This window comes from Lissotriton vulgaris, chromosome 8 (assembly GCF_964263255.1).
Source record: "Lissotriton vulgaris chromosome 8, aLisVul1.2, whole genome shotgun sequence".
Classification (NCBI taxonomy): domain Eukaryota; kingdom Metazoa; phylum Chordata; class Amphibia; order Caudata; family Salamandridae; genus Lissotriton; species Lissotriton vulgaris.
The window spans coordinates 490,108,988-490,131,619 of record NC_141696.1 but is presented as its reverse complement, the minus strand read 5'-3'; positions in this window follow the sequence as shown (position 1 = coordinate 490,131,619).

The following is a 22,632-nucleotide window of genomic DNA, read 5'->3' as shown; positions in this document are numbered from 1 at the left end:
TGTGTCTTTTTTAAACGTAATTATTGTACCAGCCTGCGGAATTGACTAGAATAGAATTTGCGCATATTTGCACTTCACTCACCCATCCACATTAGAGGGAACAGGGCATTTCGAATCGGACTCGTCCTCGAGCACCACCCGCCATCTTGGGGCTGCCTCGGGACGCGTTCTAGCTCTTCTCCACTTCCGGGAGAGAGCTACTTAGTCCTCTCTCACCAGGATGCGCAGCGGACGTGCGCAGCGGGCGCGCGCCGAAGACGCGCCTAAGACAAGCCCGTCTGCGCCCGTCCGAGCCAGCTCCGGGCCTAGGGCTACCCCCTCTGTCCAGGCTGCCATCCATGACAATACACCTACGGTATCTTATACCTCTGACCAGCTAAGAGGGATGAACCCTGGATTAGGTAGGTCATGTAAGATGCTATCGCTGCCTAAAGATCTTACTCCCATAGTGCCATCATGTACGGGCTGTCATTATACCCTCCCACTGCCTGTACCCGCAGGTAATCACACCTTACATTCACCTCCAATTATTAAGGCTCAATGTCGAACTGGCCACTACTTCAGAGCTGCACTCATCAACTCTCGTTCCCTCCCCAAACATAGTCTATCTATCAGGGATTGTATTATCAATCAGGAATTGGATATTCTGTTCATCACCGAATCCTGGGGTGATGACGCCTCTGGCCCGGACTTCGTCTTGGCTACTCTCGAAGGCTATTGTGTCGTTAGACAAGACAGAACTTCTGGGCGAGGTGGTGGCTTAGCTATCATCCACAAAGATGCTTATCGGATAAAATTTGAGCATATTCCATCCCCAAACTGCGAAGCTATCGCGTTTGTTATCAATCTCACGCAGAAACAGGCTTTTAGAGGGACATTGATCTATAGACCACCGGGCCCCCGAACAAAATTCTTAGCTGCGCTCGCAGAAATTACTGAAGCTGTAATAGGATCCTTGGATTATACCATCCTTGGAGATTTTAACTTTCCGCTGGAAGATATGGAAATTAACGACACAGCCCAACTTATTACAGACATGCAAGCAATAGGAATGCAACAGTTGGTGAGGGGTCCCACGCATGAAGCGGGGCATACTCTGGATGGTCTGTTTACAAATAATCCAGGCATTGACCTGATAGCAGTACTACCAGTGGTATGGTCTGATCACCAAGCCATCATCTTTAGAATTCGAGCAGTACAATCCAACCCCCCCCAGACCAAAGCCCGGTCATCATTGGGAACACGAGCCTGGAAAAATGCCGATATCCCTCATCTCTCAAATCTCCTCAGGACTTCGGTCCCGGACAGTTCTTATGATCCTGAAATTCTGTCCACTAACTTTCAGGAATGGTTACTAAAGGCAGCTAATCAAGTGGCACCTGAGAAATCTTATCGCCCAAATAGAGTTACACCATCGGCCCAGTGGTTCACAGAGGAGCTGCGCCTCCAGCGTCAGTATTGCAGAAGTCTAGAAAGACGCTGGAGAAAGCACTATAATCCCTCGGATAAGCAAACGTATAAAGATGCTCTGGCGATCTATAAGAAAGCTATCATTACTCAAAAGAATACTTTCTTTACTGGTCAAATTGAACAGGCTCAGAACTCAGCAAGGATGTTATTCCAGGTGGTGAACTCTCTCTCTACTCCTCCTACTGGCTCTGCAACTGAGCATTCTCAGGAATTCTGTAACTCGTTGGCCAACTTCTTCACCACCAAGGTTATGGACATCTATTCCATTTTCCCACAGCCACCGGCGGAAGTTAGGACTGACCCATCCTCCCATTTGGCTGTGATCCATCCTTCTTTTTCTGGGTTCAAGCCAGTGACAGAAGATCAGGTCAGTAGACTAGCTGTCAAGGTCAAATCAGGCTCTCCGCTTGATCCATGCCCTCCTGATATAATGAATCAACTCCACAATACCATCTCTCAGCTGCTCACCACCACTTGTAATGCCATCTTTAAAACAGGCGTCTACCCGGAGATCTGGAAGAAGGCCATCGTTAAACCTTTGCTTAAAAAGCCTTCCTTAGACCCCACTGTCACAGCCAACTACAGACCCATTGCTTGCCTTCCCTTTCCCGCTAAAATCGTAGAGGCCATCATGACCCAGCAGCTCTCAGAGTTCATTGAACAACACGAACTCCTGGATGAGACGCAGTTCGGCTTCCGGAAGGGACACGGAACCGAAACAGCGCTGATAAAGGCCTCCGATGAAATTAGAAACATCTTGGATTCGGGAGGAGCAGCAGTGCTCATTCTGTTGGATCTATCGGCGGCCTTTGACACGGTCGACCATGCCATCTTGGTCGACCGTGTCATAGCTCTGGGGATTAACAATCTGGCCAAAGATCTTATAGCTTCTTTTTTAGCTAACCGCAAACAGGCAGTTAAACTGGGCAAATATTATTCACCGACTTCTAAACTGCCATGCGGGGTCCCCCAAGGATCGTCGTTAAGCCCTGCGCTTTTTAACATTTATGTTGCAGACCTGGCAAGGGTCATAAAATCTCATGGGATGCGCCTAACTACCTACGCTGATGACACCCAACTTGTGCTGGCGGTGCATAAGAACGGTCCAGTGGTGGCAGCTAATTTTCAGGAGGGGATACTGGAGGTACAAGCTTGGATGCACAGTAATTGCCTAAAACTTAATGCGGATAAAACGGAGGTCATGACCTTCGGTAACATCTCTCCAGAATGGTCCCCGATTTGGTGGCCTACTCAGATGGGTCCTCCTCCGGTCCCAGTGGCAAAGGTCAGGAATCTTGGAGTGATCTTTGACAAACATCTGTCCTTTAAACATCATGTAAATAAGGTTGTTTCAGTTGCCTTTTTTACGTTGAAAAAGATAAAAAAGCTGTTACCGTACTTACCAACATCAGCCGGAAAAACACTAATTACCACCTTGGTGTTTTCCAAGCTTGATTACGGAAATGCCCTCTTTCTCAACACTCATAAATATATTCTGAACAAGCTCCAATCTGTTCAAAATATGGCAGCCAGAATCCTTCTCAACATTCCAAGGCGCCAGCCCATCTCGGCAGCTATACGCCATCTTCATTGGCTAAGAGTGGAGAGCAGGATCAAGTTTAAGGCCTTATGTATTGCCTATAAGGCCATTCATCATACTGGCCCGAAGTTTTTAAGAGAGGCATTTCAGCTATACACCCCTACAAGGAACCTAAGATCAGCAGCTAGTTGCCTACTATCTGTTCCCCGAACAAGAACCGCCACCTGGGGAGACAGACGATTCTTGGTAGCAACTCCTAGACTGTGGAACTCTCTCCCCTCACATATCAAAACTGCTCCTACTCTCATTTGTTTTCGTAAGGCATTGAAGACTTGGCTCTTCAACCAATAAGTTCATGCGCTGACCACTGTATCCTAAAGTATCATACTGCGCCTAGACACCCTTGGGTAGTAGCTGCGCATTAAAAATTCCATAAAAAATAAAATAAAATAAATAAACATGACTGTGTGGAAGTCATTAACACAGTGACGAAGCCCAGACAAGACTTGACAGACATTGCATTGCCCGACTCAGACCTGACACTTTATGTGGATGGTTCATGTATGAGAACAAGCACAGGAGAGTTAGTGGCCGCATATGCCTTGACCACAGATTCTGAAGTTATAGAAACACAACAAATTGACACTTTGTCTGCCCAAGCAGCAGAACTCATCGCTCTGACCCAAGCCTGTATACGAGCCAAGAACCTGAAAGTAAACATATATACAGATTCACAGTACGCATTCGGAGTCGTTCACGACTTCGGTGTCCTCTGGCAAGAGAGAGGTTTTCTGACCTCCCATGGAGCCTAAATACAGCATGGTCCCCTCATACAAGCCCTGTTAGATGCAATACACTTGCCTACAGCAATAGCAATCATGAAGTGCAAAGCACATACTAAAGTCACTGACACTATTTCTCAGGGTAACGACCTGGCAGATCGAACAGCTAAACTTACAGCTCAGACTCAAACAGACATTCCAGCAGACGCGACAAAGACTGAAGTACCATCACTGACGAATTGCATGACAGTCAGGGATCCCTCACAAGATGTACTCAACATACAGACACATGCCACTCCAGACGAAATCAAGAAATGGACTGAACAAGGAGGGGTCCAGACAGATCAGGGATGGATGACAAAAGGCAAAGCCACATGGTTTCTCCCCGACTCCATGGTTCAAGCTATCATAAATACAGCACATAGTCCAGCTCATTTAGGAGAAAAAGCCATGTTAGACAGTATACAGAACATCTGGTTCAACAAGCATTTACGTGCAGCAGCAAAACAGAAAGTGCGTATCTGCATGATCTGTTGTCAGTTCAATCCAGGCAAAGGCATTCCCGTGGAACAAGGTGGATTTCGGATTGGTGTCAGTACAACGCGGATTTTTACAACGTATTCCGTTACAACGGAATTTTTACAATGCAGGATCCATTACATCGGATGCCATTACAACGCATGGCATTACATAGCAGATGGTATTACAACGCATGGCATTACATCGTAAATATAGGTAAGTATACCTTTTTTAAAAAAATGTTATTAAGTTAATTTAATTAATTTAATATAAATAATTTAATTAAAATACATTTTAAAATAGCCATTAATTTAATTTAATAAAATAATATCTATTTAATAAATGTAATTTTAATAAAAAATGGAAATAATTTAATTTAATTAAAATAATAAAATTAACTTAATGTACATATTTTTATAATTGAAATTAAATTAAATTAAATAATTTATTTAATTAATTTAATTTAAAAATGTAATTAATGTAATAAAATTAATTTTATTTATTAAATATATTTTAATTAATTTAAAAAAGGTAAATATAATTTAATTAACCCAAAACACAAACCTACCCCTGAACCCTAAAAACACCCCTGTACCCCAAAACCCAAACCCTGCCCTAAAACCTAAAAACACCCCTGTACCCCAAAACCCAAACCCTGCCCTAAAACCTAAAAACACCCTTGTACCCCAAAACCCAAACCCTGCCCTAAAACCTAAAAACACCCCTGTACCCCAAAACCCAAACCCTGCCCTAAAACCTAAAAACACCCCTGTACCCCAAAACCCAAACCCTGCCCTAAAACCTAAAAACACCCCTGTACCCCAAAACCCAAACTCTACCCTAAAACCTAAAAACACCCCTGTACCCCAAAACCCAAACCCTGCCCTAAAACCTAAAAACACCCCTGTACCCCAAAACCCAAACCCTGCCCTAAAACATAAAAACACCCCTGTACCCCAAAACCCAAACCCTGCCCTAAAACCTAAAAATACCCAAACACCCCAAAACATATACCTCAGTACCCCAAAACATATACTCCTATACTCATACTTATTTAAAAAATTACTTAAATGAATATATTTAATTTATAATATTTAAAAACATAAATAAATATTTTTATTTATTTTTATTTATAATTAATAATAATTAAATCAATTATATAATATTAAATAAAATAAAAAAATTATAAACTTACCAATACTTACGATGTAATGGTATGCGTTGTAATACCATCTGCTATGTAATGCCATGCGTTGTAATGGCATCCGATGTAATGGATCCTGCGTTGTAACAGCATTACGACGTAAAAGTTGCGTTGTAAGTGATACATACCTGGATTTCATCCTCCTGACCACCCTTTTGAAGTCCTCCAGATGGATTATATTCAGATGGACAGATGTCGAGGATTCAAGTATGTCCTCGTAGTTGTATGTGCCCTATCTAGATGGACAGAATCGTACCCAGTCCCAGATTACACTGCTGTGACCACTGCCAAGCAGTTGGTTCGTGAATTTTTCCCACGATACGGCTTGCCCTGTGTCGTGTACTCAGATAATGGACAGCCATTCTCTTCTGAATTAATGAAACAAGTATCTCTCCTGTTAGGGTACCAGTGGAAATTCCATTGCGTACGACACCCAGAGGCAGGCCTCGTAGAGAGACACAATCAGACTCTAAAAACACTACTAGCGAAGGTCTGTGCAGAAAAAGGCGTGGATTGGATGGTAGCCTTGCCAGTTGCCCTCTTTTACATGCGTATGGTAGCTCATTCCAGAACCGGACTATCCCCGTACGAGGTGGTTTTTGGTAGACCGCCGAATATGTGGGGTACGCCTATGCCGCGCAAAATTACTGATGTTGACAGTAACATGCTGACAGATTACCTGGCTTCCTTGATGTCTGCACTACTTTCTTGTTGTTCACAGGTTGCAGCTGCCTTCCCGGACCACACCCAGGTGAAGAGCCACGCAATTGTTCCGGGAGACCTGGTGTGTGTCCGCAACTTTGACCGTTCAAGCCCTCTGGAGCCCCGTTGGCGTGAGCCGAAGTTGGTGTTATTAACCACGAGGACCGCCGTCAAGGTTGAAGGCCGCAAGGGCTGTCTCCACGCTCATCATGTTAAAAGATTCCATGGACTTGGCCCGGTGAAAGTTTCTGAGAACTGTTCCGACATTGACACTAAACTCCCTTTGCTAGAAAAGACTCCGCAACAGGAGTATAGACAGAAGTTACGGTCTAGTAAGTCAGACAGCGTTTAATTGTTTAAGTCCCCCTCGGGTGAAGCGGTTAGACAGGTTCCTGACATGTATAAGATCGTAGATCCAAATAGTGAGAGAGATAGGCGAAACCAAATGAAAGTCAAATACTGTAAAAACTTACGTAGTAGATGCATAGTTACTCTGATCATTATGTTTTTTCTCAGTATATCGATTATATGTATAAGCTTGACGCTACATGTTTTCTTTCCTCCTCTTGGTTCACATGTGCATTCTTCTTTCAATGACACTGTAGAGCACACATTCAGTGACCTGCCACCTCACGAACTATCCTATCGACTAGCACTGCGCAACAATACTTTCATTTTGCGGTCAGACAGCTTATGTGCGTCTGCCCTTAGACTGGGGTGGAACGTGTTATATTGCGTTCCTACTGCCACCAGTTTTTCTAGCCCCATCCAATTATCATCGAGACTCCCAACTCGTACATGTAAGACACAAGAGAGACCTTCCTCCAGTTATCGATTACTCTGAGTCAGCGTGGGACCAGTACAAAGATTACATTAAAGGATATTTCTGGTTCATAGGTCCCGTCCAAAATAGTAAAATAATACGCAGGTTAACAAGAACTCTTGAAGCAGTAGTGAACGAGACTACTTTTGCCTTAGGAAACTTGACTGAGGAACAGTCTGCTATGAGACTTGTTGTTCTTCAGAACCGCCTTGTTCTTGACGTCATCCTGGCCGATAGGGGTGGAGCTTGTAGAGTGATCGGCTCCAGTTGTTGTGTGTTTATTCCTAATAACGCACCATCAGTGTATGCAGCAATAACAAGACTCCATAAGATAGCCCGTGAATTGCATCAGGACCCGTGGTCTGGGTCCGGCTGGCTCTGGAGTGTAATAGCAGGATGGGGCTGGACCGTACTGTCATTTCTAGGGATAGTACTGCTCATAGTATTCAGTTGCTGTCTCTGTCTGCAATGTGGCCCAGCGATTTGCGGCTTGTGTGCCACTGCTTGTATTCCCCGTCCACGTTCACGTTCCCGTGCTCGAATGAAAAAAGACGAGCAAATGATGCTATATGAACAAATAGATGGTCTCATGAAAATAGATGTATCCTAAAGGGCGCAGTAGGGGACAAGGAGGGAATGAGGAAACAGAAATTTTATGTGGTCAGTGTGTCCCCCCTCGCACCCTATCCACGTACCCATGCTCCATGTATGTTCATGTTATCATATAATTCCCTTCCTGTGCCTGTCATAATAATGCCCCTGCATTTCCGTCTAATGTTAGCATGTCAGCTATTAGGCCTTCCATGAATGAAACGTTAATTCTGCACTGAGGCCTACGTTGCCAATGCATTTACATGGTACACGTTTAAATATCGAGAAGCACACATTTTTGTGGCCCAGCCGAGCCAGGCCCTGAATTCAGGCTCCGAGCCTCTTCTGTCTCTGAAAAGCTGCAGTTTAGGTATGCATCCCTGACCTCTCCCTTACTCCCTGCCCAGCCGAGAGGTGCCCGGCCTGGCCTGCCTGCCAAGACGGTATTTTGCCTACAGTTATCTGCTCAGCCTCCGCAAAATCACATTCCAGTCTAGTGAAATAGGTAAACATTTTCCGCCTGCAGAGTATAGGGCCTAGCCTTCCTGTCTCCATGCAAGTGATTTACTGATCCCGTTGCCATAGTAGGCCCATGGCCCCCACGCAATGCACAAAGAAATATATGCACACACTAGCATTGAGTGTTGAACGACTTCTACTCGAGAGACCTTTACTTCAGACAATACATCCTCCAAACACAAGATATCAGATATGCCAGAAGTGCAGGTCGTTCTGGCATCCCAGACTCCCCCCAGCTCTCCCCAGTTACACGTCAATTTCACGTCATGATCAGTTGCGCGCACATGCAGGGTAAAGGTTTCTGCTGATCCTGCAGACCTCCTCTATGCATCCACCCACCTGTGACACTCCTATGACTCATCAAGTGAACACCCACGTGTACGCCTCCTTACACGCCTTCTTTTACGCCCATGTGTTCTTATCTCTCTCTTTTCACTTGCTCCGCCTGGAGTGTTCCGCCTACTGTATTCATTGCAATAATGTGGTTTTACTATATATAATGTGTGATGTTAATAAAACGTTAGACATCCCTTCCTGAACCTTAGTGGTGATGGAACCCGATTCTCCCCTGGCTCGAGCCATTGAAATAAAGCCCTTTTGAACTCGGACACCACGGACTCTGCCTCTCCTTTTATGAGCTATCCTTATTGTTATTAATGTATGGAAAAATGTCCGGGTAATTTTATTTACCACAGTAGTATACTTTCTCTTATATTCCTCTTAACACTGGTACATACTAGGTGGATCTTTACTATCTTTATCTACCCTCGGTTACTAAGAAAAACTTTGTAAATAATAATAGTGTACTGATATATATTTATTTGATGTTTATAACACAGCCCTGATGAAGTCATTGGCCGTTGTATCAAGCCAGACGAAACACGTGTTGCCTGTGAATTGACTGAATTGGAGTTTGATACATCAAGCAACAAAAGTCAAGAATAAAGAAGAATACTACGATCAGACATACAGTTGTGGACAATAATTTTGAACTTTTGATTTTGGATGTGTTGAAGTTTCTGACCAGAATTGGAGGAATGAACACTGTCCATTTTTGACCAGTTACTTGTGGCCAAGACACTATTGTTATAATTCTGTTATATGTTATAACTTTATGATATGCAATTCTACTGATTATTGAACCTGTACTAGGTTTACCTTAATTTACATAGAGTTCACTTTGGTCCTGAAGAAGTGCTCAGATCCTCCTGACTCTCATGGCACGAAACATGTTGACTGACCGAGTGTAGGGCACATACAGCTAGACACATTGCCTCTAGTTCACGGCCACCCTCTATACTTTTAATCAGGCAGTTTACCTTTTGAATAAATGACTGCTAGGACTAACTGACCTGTTTTAACTCACCTCCCTCACACATCTACACACACTAGGCCCTTCACCCCCACTGCACCCAACGGCAGGAACAAAAGATCCCCGCCAAAGTGCTCCGTACTGGGTGCCCGTCAGGTATTGCAGCGCCGACCTGACGCGGGGCAGGTTCATATGATGAAGCATGACACCTAGCTTGCTAGGTGTGTGAGAGCCTTAAAAAGGGGATTTTCCCTTCCTTTCTCTTCAGTGTTGGGTTACTCATGGCTCACCCCCACTTTAGTATCTCCCAGCTCCTTCACTTGGACTCAAAGGAACTCCATACCCTTCTTGTGTACAGCTTTGTTGGGTCTTGTATGTTGGACCTCTTTAAACTTGCCCCGTTGTCCCTATCTTTGGAATCACAAGCATTAGTCAACCACAATGGACAAGTCTCTCCCTGAGAGAACTGTCTTATTGATAGGATTTGGGTAATGTTTTGTCAGGCTTCTAGCAGGTCAGTCAGAAACATGGACTTGGCTTTGAGGAACGTTCCTTGCTGATGTGCTCAAACCCACTGACCTGAACCCAAATTAATCCCCTTTTTCCGCTACCTTAAGAAAGCCTCTCTGAGACTGCCTCTTGCCCAGATAAAGCAATGGTGATACTTTGAGGCTTAATTAATTCTTGATTGGGGTAAGAGAAGTACTAGTAGGTTGGCTGTTGGACTGACACCATGCTTGTTCTGTAGGCTCTTCTCCGTCTATTACAAACAATACACATTTTGTGCTGTTACTATATTTCCATATTTTGTATTATCAAATGTTCTTTAAAACCGGCGCGTCTAAAGTATCAGCCCACTGGTCGACATCTTGTCCATGTCATCCACATGAACCCTCATACCTTGGCACTGGACATAGAACAGTGGGTCGGTCTCATGAGAAACACTAGGGAACTGGCTTTCGATATATCTTAGAACAGCTTTCATTTGAAAGATTTACTTCAAATTTGGTTACAGACATTGGACCACATCTGCAAAACACATCCTGTACCATGGGAGTTTGGCTGCCAGAAAAAGAATCTGCCTTGTCAAATAAATCTGGGGTGTTCAAAAAAGACAGCAGATGGTTTGTTTTGTGGACAAATAAGGCATCCTTCAAAAAACTCCAGGTATCAAGAGAAAAACTGCTAAGAGTGGAAGCCACAATCATAACGTTAGAAACATCTGGACAAGGGCACAATGTTGACAAAGCATGACTACCTCGGCCATCCTCATATCATAACTTGGGAAAATATTTTCTGCTAGCCTCCCTCTCCTTCCATTGAGATGGGAAGGTGATGTGGCCTAACAGACCTGGTTGCCGACTTTGGAACTGGGAAACCAGGCGGTGCACTGCAAAGCCCCCTGCAGGCACCTGCAAATAAGTTGGTTAAATGTCTGTGGCTGATCTCAAAAGTGTAATTTGCCTGGCCTGGACATGGTGGCCACTTGCGAGAGCAGACGTCGGTCTGTTTTTGTCATGCAACATTAAAATACAGCTGGACCCGGCATTAGCTGGACTCAGGTTGGTGAAATGATAGCCCACAACTGCAATGAGAAGTGCAACATTTCCCTAAAGGTGCAGGGACTACTGCTTTCCTTTGCCATATATATGTTTCAGGGCATGATTGATTAGGTAGTTGCTACTGCCCTCTAGGCCTTTGAGCCCCACAAAAGAATAGGGCTGGGAAAGACATAATCGATGATGAGCACAACCTCTTTCTTGAAGACAAATACATTAGAGGGCCCCAATGCAAGAAGAAGTGGGTCATTTCTATTGCCTTTAAGTTTCCTGTAACAGATTCTCTACCTCTTCACCGCATTTTTCTTACGGAATGGAAATTGGAAAAAAGCTTGTGTAACGCTATCAACCCTTACACATTCAAGCGTGGAAACAATAATGTACATTTATCTAAACTTTATTTAGAAAATTAGATTTATATTTATTTTCTATATATCAATAACTCTTTGTTTTGCAGCAAATCAACAGCAAGGACTCTCGCTCTGTTTATTTGTAGACGTTTTAAACAGACGTTTTCCCACTGAACCGGAGATCTCTAGCAGTCGAACTGAATTGTAAGTATTCATTCAGATATTCTGATGCATTTCCAATCTGCTTTGATTCTTTACATTTATAACACTAATCTTAGTTTTACCAATACTAGGTTACCAATACAAATGTTGCATCAGTTGGTTAATGTGATCCATTCTTGAAATATCCAGAAAAGTCATGGCTGCTGTATTTTGTTTTAATTACAGAGCCCTAATGCTCTCTTTGGAGGTGAAACCAAGAAGTGTATAACTTTGTGGTTAGATGCCAGAATATCAGATACAAAAATACCTTACCACATAAATGCTGTATCCTAAATATTGTTTATAAAAAGATTGACCCTATGGATATAGATTTTCTATTAAGTATGACAAGGTGGCATTTTTGTAGACAGTATTTAGGACAAAATATTAATATCAGCTGATATTCGGTCCACACTATTGTGGTACCATATAGTCTGTTAAAATCAATTCAAAGTTAAATGTGCTCATTAGATTGTGATGAGAGATGATCAACTCACCTGGAGGAATCCCCTCACGCTCATTCTACATGTAGTCGCTATCGTGTATCTACTCACTCTTGCTTGGTGTTAGCAAAACTTGAAGTTCACATCATGCTATGCTACTAGTTTTGCCTATGTCCAATCTAAATATATAGGTCTAAAAGCAGCACACTTAAATAAACATGACTGTCATAATACGCACCAATGTAAATGCTATAAGAAATGTGTTGTATCTTGACTCCAATGTTATTCTTGCCCTCTCTGTGGAAGATTGCTATGATGTCATCCTACGGAATGTTGGGAGTCAAATCTTCACAGTTGACTGGGCTGAGCTGCCTGTTCCTGGTGGGGTCTTGCTCTAATCTCCTTATCTCTCGTACCATCTTGAATAAAGCTACCTGAAACTCATCACTTGTACCTGATTCAATCACTACAACGTTTTGGCGACGATCTTCAAAAGAACCTGCATCTATCACCTTTTCAAACCTCAAGCAACCCCAAGTACAGATTCTACAATAACTCAAGCTAAGCATCTACCTTCAACTGGCATCCTGACCCCAGCAGTGACCTCCAATCGGCCATCAGCAGTCTGTTAGTTGTTCCTGTGCGTTTTGGGAAGTGCTACTTCAAGAGCTGCTGTGCCTTCTGTGAGGGTAAGCCTGTCATTTAACGTCTGTCGTCTGCGCCACACATCGTTGTCTACACTGTCTGGTGAAGAAGTGTGCTGTTCTATGTGTGCGCCAGCCAAGCTGCTTTCTTAAGTGCCACTCACACAACAGTGCCATCTCCTCTCTCAACTGCAGCTCAAGTCTCTGCAAGCTATCTTTACAAGCAAGATCTCATCCACACTTCAATGATCTACGTGCTGTTCCCACAGTTTCTCCAAATTTTCATCTGGAGCTCAAACACAGCCCCAGCTCGGGCGTGCTGTTCTCACAATCATCTTTTCACTTGGTTTCACTGGAAAAGGATATACTTTTTAAACAAAGGACAACCTGTCACCTCGATGTGGATTACAACAAATGTCATCTTTTTTAAAAGAAACCTTCACACAAGTACCTTTCTTCTCCTTTATTTTTCCATGTCAGTGCTTTTCTTGGGTTTTCATTGTGATTCAGCGCGACCACCTACTGCACAATGTGACTTCGTGCTTTCACTGTTTGCTAAAGCATTGGGTGCATTTGGGACCCTCATCTCTGTGCCAGATTTCGGCTTGTGTTGCCCAGTCTCCCAGAGTTGCTGTGATCTTTAAGGGGTGACGCCATATTTCTTTTTACTTTAAAAAAAAATATATATGTTTTAATGACTCTGGCTTAACTACTGGCAGTTCAACCGCAGCTTAGCGGTTTGAAAAAGAGACATTTGGTATGTTCCGTTTGCGCGCTCTTACCTTCTCGTGGATCTTCAAGTCTTCTTCAACGATGAGCTAGCCTCAATAATCTTCTTGACGATCCAGCCGTCCAGTGCAGCAACGTCTGTACTGGCGCGACTACGTGCCGCCATCTTTCGGTTGAAATCTGCAGAATTTTCAACATAGCCTTCAATGGACCGTCTTCTGCCAACCACATTGTCCGCTTGTATAAAGTTTTGTCATTTTCAATGGTGTTGGCTTGTTTCACGGTTCCTTCCCGGTCGGATTTCTGAAGTTGGGAAAAACGTGCCTCTGATTGGCTCTTTAATGCCTGATTTTTAGTCCATTCCAGTTTGGCCTACATGGTGAGTCTTATGGTGTCATTGTGAATTCACCGTTTGGACACAGTAGGCACTCACGCCTTTTCAAGTCTTCACTTTTCCACACTAGATGCTGGCAACTGTGTGGAACTGTGTGTAGATATCTCGAGTGAGTACTCGCTCGCCGGCGTACCAGCTTGGACACTTGTTATGTGAATTCCCATTACCATTGTTCACTATGCCTTGTTCATTTACAGAGTTTATTTACTGATGTTTGTTTTAAAGTGGGATTTTATGTTTACAGCACATACATCTCAACTTCAACAATTTTGGTTACAGAAGGGATGTATTCTACAATAGTATTCTTAATGGGTTTTTTTCAACTTGGGAACCTGAGGCAAGTCATGGGTTCTTACCCATATATTCTCTCTTTTATACTTTACCTCACACAGGGTGTTATGAAACACAGCAAGAGACTTTTGTCACACTATTCTTATACTTTTGCCCTATATTGGGTGCCTTGAGGGTTATACTCACATCACTGGAGTACACGTTTTTACCTCCATACGAGGTGTCTTTACTCCAAGTATTTAATTACCTCACACAGTGCACAACATTTTTACCTCCATACGAGGTGTGTTGCATGGGTTCTTGTCCCACTGCTACGGTGCACAATGTTTTTACCTCCACACGAGGTGTGTCGCACAGGTTCATGTCCCGTTGCTACAGTGCACTACTGGTGCACAACGTTTCACCTCCACTCGAGGTGTCTCGCATTCTATTTGCTCAGTGCACATTGTCTGTACCTCTCCATGAGGTGCGTCCTTATGCAAAGGTTTTAGCCCTTTTGCATTATCATATGGGTCCCTACCCATTTCTGTTTGTTGACATCATTCAACCTTTTAGTTCCATTCTGTTCAGTGTACACTCGTACATGTCTCACTTGTGCACAACTTATTTCTATCTTCCTCCTGGGAGCTATGCGAGGGTTTTAGTCCTTTTTGTATTATCATATGGGTCCCTATCCATATCTGTACAATGCCAATTTTACAAGGACTATTGTTTCTATAGGTCTTAGTCCCATCTGTTACTTCTATAATCCCTTATATTTTTAGGGGTTGCTTTTGGGCTATAGTCCTCCCAAACTTCACATAGGTATGTTATATTGAATATTATGAATATTATATTTAAACAGTTGTCTTTACATTATATTTTTCATTTTGTATTGATGATGGTGTTTGACTTGGGTGAGGATTATCTTTTTACTTTTCCTTGTTTTCTTTCTTCATTTCTGTTCTCTTGGTGATGCTTTCTCCTTGCGCCTAGTGTGGATTCTTAGTTTTCCTCGGCTTTTCTGCTGTGTTTTCTTTTTCTGTGTTTTCCACATCCTGTAGTCCTGAGTTTTGTTGGTTCATTCCTCTTCTGCCTTCTCACATTCCTGTTCTGGCCAGTGGGTATGTTTTGGGGCAGTTATTTGTGGTTCTTTTTCTCCTTTTCTCTGACGATGTTATTTTGTTCTTTTTTTTGTGTATAGAAGGGAGGATGGTTCTTATATCTTGGTTTGCCTCTCTTCTTTGCTTCTCTTATCCTTTCCTGTTGCTCTCTTGCTTTCAATGGTTTCATGTTTCTTATTTCCTCTGTTTTTTCTTATCTTCGGTTCTTCTTTCTTGTCCCTCATTGTTGTTTTATTTATATTTAAAAGAAAGGGGGATATGTTGTATCTTGACTCCAATGTTATTCTTGCCCTCTCTGTGGAATCTTGCTATGATGTCATCCTACAGAATGTTGGGAGTCAAACATTCACAGTTGACTGGGCTGAGCTGCCTGCTGGCTGCTCCTGGTGGGGTATTGCTCTAATCTTCTTATCTCTTGTACCATCTTGAATAAAGCTACCTGAATCTCATCACTTGTACCTGATTCAATCACTACAAAATGTAATACAAATTTAACCAATTGCTATACTTCTGAATTGGGCCAAATGTGTACCATAGGCTAAAACAGGCAGGCCAGATCCTTACATCACACACTGAAGGGGAGAGAAAAAACAATCCCAAACTATTGTTAAATTACTCCTAGTTTTTAAGTCATTCCTTTTTTAGGTCGAGTCTCGGGAGTGCGCATGCGCTGTCTGCAAGACGTGTTGTATTCAGTAAAAGGACTTTGAACCCGCCTGCTGCTTACTATAGGTTGAATCCAGTGTCCCTATTCTTAGCTGCCTCCTGAGTGGTTCATGCAAATGCTACCTCATTTCCATTGTTATCTGAAAAGACCCGGCCAAGTACAGTTTACTTATGCTGTCATTATTTATCTTTTTTTGTGGCTAACTCTTTTTTCGTTTCTTGCTTTGGCTTGTTTTCCATCATAGTGTTTCTGTCCCTGTTCACTTTACATCCTCCATGCATTCACCCTACGGGAGTTTGTCTGCAGACATTCTGTATTTCTCACACCGTTCATGGATGCTTGAATAAGTGTGATTCACTTTTTTCCTGTTTTTGTGTTTCTTGGAATTTTAAAATAAATGTTTTGCCCTGGAAAAAGCATTTATGCTCTATGAAGAGGCACGCATTCGGGGCTCAAGCAGGGACTAACGTGAGTATTCCCAATCATCGCGCACTCAGTAGTCCCCCCTGGACCAAAGCAGGCATCCACTTCTGTGCTCCCTTGTTGTGTTATCTTCCAGCTGACAAAGAGCACCCCAGCTTCCCATCTCTGCGTCTAAATCAGCAGTACTGCACTGGAAACGCCACAGGAAGCCCTGGAAGGTGGGTATCATGCTCAGGCTACTTGTTTTTCAATTGTTATCATTTTTTTCTCCCTCTTCTGAGCACAAAGACCCCTGGACCTTCGTGAATAAAAATACACACTACAAGCGGATAGCATAAGTAGGGCCTGTCCACAGAGGAAGGCCCCATAGAGAGCACCTTCTCTCTCTTGAACCTTGCTTTCTGGCACAATTTCTTTCAGTCACAAATTCTCATCCTCTCACTCTTTCATGTCCTTTCTTACTTTAACAACATATTTTGTCACTTCCTCATTCTCCAATTTCCCTCTCCTCCTCTTTTTCCCGCCTTTCCCTGTCATTAGCTTTTAAAATATTGTTTTATTTTTATTGTTTATTCCTGTCATTGCACATTCTTTCTTTTTGTCCAGCGTACCGCTTGGGTCCATGAACAGCGCCACTGGTCGCATATGTCCCTCAACCCTTTAGAGGAACCTCAGTCAGCCCAGGGCCTATGAATATTTGTGAGATATGGGAAACTTAGGGGCCCCTCATCACATTCTGCTGGGAGGCCCCATCAATTCCAATTACGCCTGAAGCACAAGCACCAGAGATAATTTCAAGAACAAGTCTTGAGCTGTCACATGTCAGCTATGAGCGGCTCACCCTGCTCAGATATGAGAGTACATCACCAAACCAAGGGATCTCACTGGGTCCCATGCAGGGGTGCCAATTATAGGGGCTATGGTGAGGTTGGCTTACACTGGGCTTTTAAGCTGATGGTTCCTTATCCACCCAAGGGAACATCTCTCAGGCAAAAAAGTTATCAACACCGCTCTCCACTTCCCTGGAGCAGTGTGAATGTGTTGCTTCTCTAGACACAAACTCCTTGGAGGGGTCTATCTGCATCAGGAAGAAGCCGAGGAGAAGTTCCAGCAAGTGCTGGGAGCACACAAGAAGCGTCAGCCTGGCCTGCTTTTTCTTCCATGAATGTTGGCACTGCAAACCAGGCTGAGGATAATCCACGATCCACCCGAGCTGAAGCAGGCTTGTGCAGCCTGGATGGAACGTAAGTAAAAAATGTTGTGAAGTGCATGTGTGTGTGTGTGTGTGTAAGTACATATGAGAGTGTACCTGAATGGTGTGGCAATATCCCAGGCATATTTGGCAGCTTAGGGGCATCCTTGGATACTGGTGCCCACCCCTTAGTAAATTTCTGGGCCACATCTATAGCTAGTCCTTCTTGAAATTCCGTGTCACCCATGGCATTTTGGTGCTACATCCTAGACAAAATGCTGAACCAAGCATATTGGTGAGTATTCTTGGCATATTGGGGGTACCCATGACATTTTGGCGATAAACCCATGGCAAAATGCTGGGATTGGCGTATTGGTGTTTTTGTCACATTGGTGAAAACAGCCAAGTGCTCGCTCTAATGTATAACGTTTACGCCCTTCCATCACATTATGGTACAAAACCCTTCGTAAAATGCTGGTGTTATTGGTAATTCTTGATATATATTTGGTCATCTGCACCTTATATAAACTTAACACTAGCTTAATAGTGATCAGCCACGAGGTTTGGTCAGCATCTATGGCATGATGACTCTGTACACTGTAGGCTCTTGCACAATGTTGGCAATTCATGGCAAAATGGTGATAAAAAGACATATAAGGGAGTGAAGAATGTATTTGTGTGTGGTAGTAGCACGTGTAAAAGCTTAATGAAAATGTTGAGTTCACATATGGGAACCAAATGTAGTTAAAGTGAAAAGGTAGTATTTCATCAAACGTTTTTTACGAAAATTATAGATTTGTCTTTGTGGAATCTCATTTATTTTTAAAAAATGAAAACATTTCACAGCAAAATGTGTGCATTTTCATAAGCGATCAAGCTGATGTCTGGAAACCGAATGATTGCATTCTCAAAATATATATTTAAAGCAGATATGTGAGTGATTATTGGTACCACTGCCTGAAAACCAAGCAAGTGGGATTAGTGTAATCGGATTGATAATCTACAAGATCTCTGCAAAGTGAGAAGCACCACTGCTAAAGGAGCCTGCACAATTTGTTTTCACTCACTCATTGCCTGAGAATGTGATATATATATGTGCTTTTTTTATTTTTCTATGGAGATTCCTAATCATAACACAACTGAAAATGCACTTGGAAAAGGCAGGCGAAAAAAGCGACAGGAAGTGAAATATACATGTGTAGAGTGCTATGATGGTAAATCTTGGACCACACAAAACTGCATTTTTGAACCACCGACTGTATCAACTTTGGCTTTTAGACGCCTTTAAAGGGAAATGTTGCTCAAAGATTAACTTTTTTGCCACCATTTTATCGAAATTGTTTTAGGGCAGACATTCCTTCGACGCCCATATGAGGGTCAGGATTACTTTACTGGAAAATGCATCATTTCATTGCATAATTTCAAATGTTTCTTTGGAGAGAACCCCTCTGCGACAGTGGGGTTTGCATGCTTCGGCAACAGTAGGGGTTTGCATGCTTCGGCAACAGTAGGGCTTGCATGCTTCGTGTCCTCACTAGTTGAAATTTGAGACAGTTAAGCCCCACCACTTTCAAAGTTGTTCAGCTGGCATTGGTCACCTGCCAACCTTAACATCCCTTTTGTCCTCTCTTACAGCATCCTTCCCAAGCAATCTTATCCCTGGTAGTTCCCTCAGCCCATCTCTCTTTCAGTGCCCCCACTCGCCTCACATTGCTTTTTTTTATCATGTCACATAGCTCCAAGGTTTTCCCTTTAGGTTGAGCAGCCAAAGGGAAGTTGGAAGCTTGTTACTATGGTCCTGTGTCAGGCGAGAATAGCCCACCCAGGCCAGAGATCTCAGTCTGTCCATGTAAGGTGGGTGCAGCTCACCCAGGCCAAAGATCTCAGTCTGTCCATGTAAAGTGGGTGTAATTCACCCAGGCCAGAGAACTCAAGCTTTTTCAGGTTGAGTGTGAATATCTAGAAGTTCTAAGGCAGGGCCATGTCAAGTGTGAGTAGCTCATCATGCCCTAATTCTTTCAATGCACTCTGGGAATTGTAGTTTATTTTTCCTTGTTGTAAAAACACACAGTAAAACCACAATAATGGATCCTGTCATCTGAAAGAGAAGCATGATCAGTCCTTTTTATGATCCTTTCCTGGTAGAGCAGTGTGGCTCAATGGTTAGAGCGGCAGACCCTGATGCAGTAGTATGGCCGGGACCAGGGTTCAATTTCCGCCTCAGCGGGTCTCGGGCTCAATTTCCTTGGACCTGATAATTCTCGCTTTGGTGCCTATTCTAATCATGAATCCCACTCTGCACCTCTGGGCAATAGCTTGCTTAATGTCTACAACGGCCCCAACAACACTGAGGATGCTTGACTACACCTTGGGGGTGCCCAAGAGTGGGTTCCTCACAGGGAAAGGCCAGGAAGGGTTCCTCGGCGGTATTCGTACAAGCGCTGAGAGGCCTACGGGTAGTCGTGTGCTATACAAGTGCGTAATCATTTCATTTCCTAGTATGACAACATGAAACTTTTTTTTCACATCATGTGCTTTAAAATACATAAATAATGTACACAGTATTAAAGTACAAACCAGGTAAACGGCTGTGTGCATCTAATTACATTTGCTTCTGTCAGTAATTCCTCCATTCCGCTAGATAGCGCTGCAGCTGTGTCTCTGTTACCAATGATAATTCCCAATTCTTAGTCCTGTAGGCAGTGCTGCAGCTGTGTCTCTGTTCTCAGTGGTAATTCTTAATTTTTAGTCCTCTAGCTAGTGCTGTTAGTGGCTTCTCTGGTCCCACTGGTAATTATTCATTCTTAGTCCTCTAGATAGTTCTGCAGCTTCTTCTCTGCTCCCAGTGGTAATTCCTCATTCTAAGTTATCTAGGCAGTGCTCTGTTCATACTTCAACTACACTCAGATCTAACTCTGGAAAATGCGAGACATATTGCATTTCAAATGCTCGTTTAGTTTAGTTGAGACGTGTGTCTCTCACACTTGCAGTGTATCGCCCAGTAGTTGTACCTTATTTTGGTTCCATAACTTCTATATATTGGTGTGTCAGGGGCAAAAGCCGGTATTTGTGCAGTGGGACGCAGAGGAGCATGACATCATAACATAATCATCATATGTGAATCATGGTGCATGAACCTTTTCTCCCAGTCTACCTCATTATGTATAGAACTTCAGTGTATTTTGACTGGAAAAAGTATGTTTGTTTCAAACTGTATGGGCAAGTATGAAAACCAGAGTTAACATAGCCCATATTTTGAGCACTGGTTAGGAATTAATTGTGCTGAAAGAGGTTTCTATAACAGGTGTTTGGGCCATTTCAGGGTTGTTAATAAAATTCTGTGTGTAGAGTTCTTCTACTGTGACCCACGGGGATATAATGCAGGTCTCCTGTAGAATATTCATATGGATGTCTAATATGGTTCCTACTTGTCTGTATAGGTGTGGATAGACACACTACTGCCACATTACAAATTACTCTAGACTAAACAAGAAGATGTTGTCATTCAGTCCTTTTATATTTGTGCACAATCTGTACACCCACTTTTGCTCTTTTTCCAGAAGGACCTTAGACACCTATTTAGTCATGGACGTTGTTTTTATTCGTTCAAATACACATTGCAACTAAAATCATTTTCACTATGAATGACAATTGTTGATATTATGGCTGGTCATATTTGTTGTTGCCCCCCTACACCTCAAACTACGTGTTCTCTGATGCCTAGCTTTATTTTCCTCTATATCATCCCAATATCTTGCAATGACAGGCGATAAGGCATATCAAATTTAAAGAGTTAAGATTTATATTGGATCCATTCTTTGTCCAAACCAAGGTCTAATTTCTTAATGATCTTACTGAGGTGGCATGCTGCAGCTTCCTCTGTGGTGATGGCCTGATAACTGTAGAATGCCTCATTGTGTTTTACGATTTTCACGTCTAGTCTTCCTTGAAGTTCTTGAATGTACCTGGAAGTCCCTTAGATGTCAAACACATTTGTGTGGAAAAAAAAAGTGGCTTCTCGTGTTTGAGGTCTCCTGGATTTAAAAATCTCCAGTTTTTGTTAATAGCCATTTTTAGCTGGTTTGAGATGGTAAAGTATGTAGTGACACACACTAGTCGTTGATTTTCATTCTTCTTATTTCTAAATTCAATTAGAGCATCCTTGTTAGTCCTAGCTATTTTCATTGTTTTTTTATAGCTGTCTTTTGATAGCAATACTACCGGTTTTTGTTTTTTTACAGAGGAGGCCTGCAAGCCTGCTTGACTGTTAAAGTCATCTAGGTGACTTCAATTCCGATGTAACCTCAAAAAGGTTTGCATCCAGTGTTTGAGTGGAAGCTGTCGGACCGTAGTTGACTATTTCCATCGATAACCTAATGTTGAGTATCTGTGCATAAAGTGCCATTGTCATGAAATAAAAATGTAAGGACGTCTTGACTTATGGAGTAGGTACATTTCATAAAAGTGTTCTGTGTATTTAGCCACAATTGTATGGCAGTCTCAGCATCCCCTTTCTTTATGATCAGGATATCATCTATATACCTTTTCCATTCTTAATAATTGTTTCAGAATGGGATACAGGTAAGCATGGGCTGAAAATTTGTTCCGCTCGCGAAATTTGCAGATTTTAGGCAATTTAGCGATCCGCGAATCGCGTGAAATTTCCAAACAATCCGCAATTTTTTTTTGCTTGTTCGAGCTTCAAAAATACAATCTTGAGCGCGCTGCGTTGACTTACCTTTAATTCTGAGTTTGCCGAGTTGTTTTCCTCCCGCGAACAAGATGGCCGCGCCCAAAAAACGACCACATGGGTAAGTTCGCGGTAGCCGCGCTGAAAAAAAACCCTGCGAACACGCCAAAAAACAAACTGGCAGTCGATACTGGGTCTCGAGAGTCCAAAGGGATGCACTTGCACACCTCTTAATTTAATCCTCTGCCTAACTTTCCCCATTTTTTTCCAGGCACACTACAACCCTTGTACAGGTACGCAAACAAACTCATGTATACCCCCACTTCATAACAAAAGCACACCTTTCTAGTCTTATTGCAGTGATAACCCGAGAACACACAGGGTCCGCCTAACTCTCAACCCTGCTTATCCTCACCCTTCTGCCTGCCTCCATCTTGATGACTGTATCTCTTATTCAGCAACTGTATTAGCTGTTTCAGTTTCA